General features: G+C 35.5%; 1 pseudogene; it reads right to left on the reverse strand.

Annotated features, from left to right (window-relative positions):
- Nucleotides 1-2,011: 2,011 nt before the first annotated feature.
- On the reverse strand, nt 2,012-2,638 carry LOC107849399 (annotated as a pseudogene).
- Nucleotides 2,639-5,136: the final 2,498 nt, after the last annotated feature.

Below are 5,136 nucleotides of genomic sequence, written 5' to 3' on the forward strand. Positions count from 1 at the left end.
CCAAAAGCAATTTTTGTTTTAGTTGATCCCTCTTTATTTGTGTGTCATGTAGCAATACTTTAAGGTGATCCCTTTGTTCTTCGGCTTCTTTGAACAAATTTATAAGAAAAACTCTAATTTTTTCGCATTCTTGGAGCCTTTGTAGTAGATTAAATTTTGCCAAGCCACAAAAATTTGATGTCTCGGGTCCCGGACTCAACGTTGATGGACTGCTTAGAGGTGATAGCTCATCGAGCCATTTAAAAAATGAGCATGTGCCATTATCCTAGAAAATAAATTATAATTACATAACGATTAACTTAACATTATAAAATAGAAATACACGACTCACCTTCACAATTACACAGTTATAAAATTTGCGACCTGGATTTGAGTCTGTGCGTGACGTCCTCAAGACAACCGCATTCCCACAATAACAAATTAGAGTCTTTTTTAGAATTGAATGTTTGAGATGCTTGAGACATTGTAGAAGTTTTAAATAAAAACAAAGTTGATGAAATAAAACAATGAGGGAGTGACGACTTTATATATGAAGTAAAAACATGTGTTAAGTGCAAAATTAGCCGTTTATTATCGTTGGAACAGTAATTTTATTTTTTGGAACTGGTGGTGACACTTAATAGAATGTCGTAGATGATGACGATGATGACCAATGTCAAGCATCAACTAGATAGTAACGTCTACCGTAGACTCGTCTGGTCTATCGTAGACCTACACCTTTAAGAGTGCATCAATGGATCTCTTAATTATGCTTAGACCATGGTGATCTATGTACACTGCTATAGACCAATACTTGAATGTTGTTTAAAAGAGAATAAATAAATTAAAAATAAATATAGGGTGGGTTTATACACATGTGAGGGAGTGTAAACAAGTCACACAATCATATTAGAGCTCATACTTCAACTTGTTGAGGCTCATCGAAATACTAATGTTTGTGGGCTCAATTTGCAACTCACTCAAATTCTTGGTGAGGTTGAAATTGAGAAGAAAAGAGGTGAATCACTTGATCAAATGAGGAAAAAAAGTCAGAGCCAATGTTGGTGGGAAGCTCCCATAAGTCAACTTCATTTTCAAGAACTTGAACAATTAAAGGATTCAATGGAAGCTTTGAAAAAATATGTGACTAATCAGGCAAACAAGTTTATGGTTAATGAGATTGCTAATTCTTCTACTTTTTTTGGTGATAATGGTAATGGGATCTTTGACAACTATGATATCAAGCCACCTAGAACCATGCCTTCTTCAAGTGATCTTTACAACCATAGCCTTGGTTTTGATTCAGTTGCACTTTTTTAGTTCTTTTTTTTTTTTTGTGTCTCTCCGTCCCTTTTTTTGGATTTTCATTCGGAGTCTAGACACTAATTTGGGGCCTGACTAAATAAGATTTTCATCAGTATGCAACGTCATACACTGATTAAGATGGTAGACTATAATAATTGCACCCATCACAACCTTTAATGGTCCAGTGAGTACCTCACATGCTGGCTGGCCTTTGCTCTAAATTCTTCAAGTTCTCAATTTGTGCATTTATTGCTAATAAGCAACAACAAACGAATCAATATAAGATTTTTTTCTAAATAGGTTGTTTTTAATTTGCTATTTATCACGGTATTATAAAGAATTAATAAGTGTAAACTGACTATTCCCAAAGAATGATGCATATATTTTTATGTAAACAAAATACTTAAGAAATTGTTGTTATTATGATAATAAACTTAAAAAAGTAAACCAAATTAACACATAATAGATTAAACCTTTTAGAAATAAATGAAGAAATTCAAAAGAAGTTGCACCAAGGTAATAATTAGGTAATAAATATATACCTAGGTAGAGTAATTGTTTTAAAACAAAAGCAGTTCATTCTATTTTTAATAGTTCAATAACATTTTTGACCCCCCCAAAAAAACACATGCTTCTACTTCATGAACATGAAAAGGAAAATAAAAACAAAAACATGCTTACTTAGTAGCTAATAATGCTTTAATATTAGTACTAACTACTAATTGCTTCAAAATTGGCCATCTCCTGAGTTACTGAGTTCATAAGGAACAATTGAAGAACAATAATCAATTGCAACCTTATTCAAAAATTGATCCTCAGCTCCAAATCTTGCTATTTTCATCGTTGATTCCTATTTGTTACGTTCATCAACCCTTGTTGTTACGTTCCTCTTCAAATTTTCCAATACCCTTAGTATCAATTGGTTCATTCAACCAATATCCCCCATTATTATTATCAGCAATATTCACCAACTTCACTTCTTCAATATTCCCTTTCTTCTTCTTCTCCGCTTCCCAATCTTTACACATATGAGAATAATACTGGTTATTTTGTTGCAAGTTGAATTCATCAGTGGTCAATGATGACAACGACGAAGATGGTATTCCAGTGATGTAACGGTCAATAACAGCATCAACACTAGGATGACCGAAAGTGAAAAGACTTTGGCGCTTTAAAGACTGAACCAGAATAACAATTTCTGCACTAGTTAATATGTAAAGTTCACTAGCTTTTTTGAAAAGTCCTAAACACGTTTTGATAAAATAACATGTCTACTGTTCTGATTGTCAATTGGCTTGATTGCAATTTTCCTCAGCCCATGATTTTTCTTAACGACGTTAGTGTTAACGTTCATGGTGACCGACTTGATAGCGCATTTGAAGTACTAACTCTTTGTGCCAATCTAATGGAATTGCAGGGAATTGTGAATCTCTGAATATATTGATTGTGACTCGAGGAGACGATTAATTGCAACACGCAGTTATCCACGTTAATCTATCAAATGAACGAAATTTTGAAGAATCCAATATTTGCAACGCAAGCAGTTATTGCTGCAGGATTTTCTACATTAGCCACTGCCATCGGTTACCCTTTCGATAGCCTTTAGCCTTAAAGCCCTCGTACAGGTGTGAAAACTGATATTGACCCTGAGCATTCACTTAAATGTATTATCTTACTCTGAGTCGAGCATCTTTAATGTCTTATTGTGCTTTGGTTGTATATTCTGTGGAATGGAATGCAGGTGGGATCAATTAGCGGTAAACAACTCACTGGTGCTGATGTCGTCAACAAGGTTAGAACTTTGTCAGGAAGTTCAGGTGACTCAATTAGCTATTTTTGTTTTATGGTAACCAGAAGTGATGCTACTCTGCTCTCCCATTTTGCCTCATGACAAAAGTTATTCAGATGATGTATGATGTATCAATTGTATTACTGCTTTGATGGGAAATGCATGCATTATAGGTCTTATAAAAGACCGATGAAAAGTTCATAAATTTTCTCGTATGGATGGCTGTTTTATGGACATCTTTCGATCTAAAATGTTAATGTTCTTTTAATATTTTAGGACCATTGAAGGCTAGTATAATGGTGTGGGGTGGTTGACACTTGGAAGGTCATTGGGTTTGGGAGCTCGCTTTGGTGTTTGTGAAATATTAACTGCTTTTTACAAAGGTATGATTTCTTCAGCTGCTTAACTGTTTATTAACCGTTTTGCCAGTCTTCTGAACAGAAAATCCAAACCTAGACCAAGCAGGATTTTTTCGCATGATTATGTTGGTTTGTGTGCTTGTCTTGTAAATGGAAGTTCTAGAACATCCGGTTTATTACCACATCGGAATAGTTTCCCAACTAGAAGCCACATTACCATATTCCAACATAAATGGTTTTAATAAATTCCCAACCTCAGTTTGATTTAATAAATTACCATATCCCTGCTTATAAGTGTGGCGCTCTACACACCCATAAACAGGACTCTACCCAACACGATTTCGCAGACACCTTGGGACCATGAACCGTGCTTTGATACCAAGTTTTTCACGACCCGAACCAGGGCCTGGCAGTGACGAGCATTTCGAACCATGAAGGCCTGAAACACCCCTATCTGTCTGGTAATCATGCACCTAATTCATATGATCAAAGTAATGCGGAAGAAACACAATAATTTAGAAACATGATCATAAATATGAAAAGAAACAATAACGGGGAAATAAGGTTCCCCCAACATCAATCAACCTCTAAACAACTGTCTGCGAAAATCTCTAACAAATGACTGAGTCAAGTAACTGTATATAAAATGGGAAAAGCCCCCAGTAGACCCCAAAACTAAATATAAGATAAAAGGACTGCAGGACATAAGACCTTCCAAAACATAGAAGGCTCACCACTTGTCTCTGCAACTCTGTCTGAATGATCTACTAATTCTCTTGACCCTTAGACTGGGCCTCTGAACCTGAGAGGTTGGAGAGTGGAGGGGGTCAGCACAAAAGTACTGGCACGCAGAGATATCAAAACGAAACTTAATATTTTTTTTTACAAAATATAGTTGAGAGCCATTATAAAGCAATTTTGTATCAAATCATTTGAAAACACATGGGCGAAATGCAATAGTTTATCAACAACAATGAAATGCAACTGAGCTAGGTGGAATACCCTACATAATTTACACCAATTGCCAAACCTCGGTTGCCGCCGAGATTAGAGAATACGTGAGGGAGAGACACACAAGACCACGAAGCATGGTGTCTCGACCCAATGGTAGTGCCCAAGATCACTTAGCCCGGGTTCCTACCTATAGTCCCAATTTGGGAATGACATAAAGCCAAGTACACAAGATTAGTTAGCCTGGTACCAAATTTTCGTGTCGGTAAACACGGTTTCCAGCGATGAGCCCTTATTCAAACGCCTTCTTCAGGCATCCACCTATCTCATATAAAATTAATCCATTCAAATTTCATCTGATTTAATCACATATCATATTCTGTAGGGTATCGTCATACCCGACTTGCAAGTCATCAATATCACATCCACATATGCATAATCATGTAAAAACCAAGGTGCTTCATCATTTACAAGTGGTGAACAATATTTATTTCAAATTCATGCTCTCTTTTGTTGATCACAATATAATATGGAGTATCGAAACATTTTCATGGGAATTTGAAAACAATTTATCATTCATATTTATCAAGAATTCACATATGCATGTTTTCAACCATTGAAGTATATAGGCAAACAATTCCCATGACATAAAGAAAATGACATAAAAATCATATTGAAAGCAAGATATTAGCATTTGATTGAAAATACCCATTTAAAAGCATGCATGTTCATAAAAACTACACCCATGAGATT

The sequence above is a fragment of the Capsicum annuum genome, chromosome 12, assembly GCF_002878395.1.
Source record: "Capsicum annuum cultivar UCD-10X-F1 chromosome 12, UCD10Xv1.1, whole genome shotgun sequence".
NCBI classification, from domain to species: domain Eukaryota; kingdom Viridiplantae; phylum Streptophyta; class Magnoliopsida; order Solanales; family Solanaceae; genus Capsicum; species Capsicum annuum.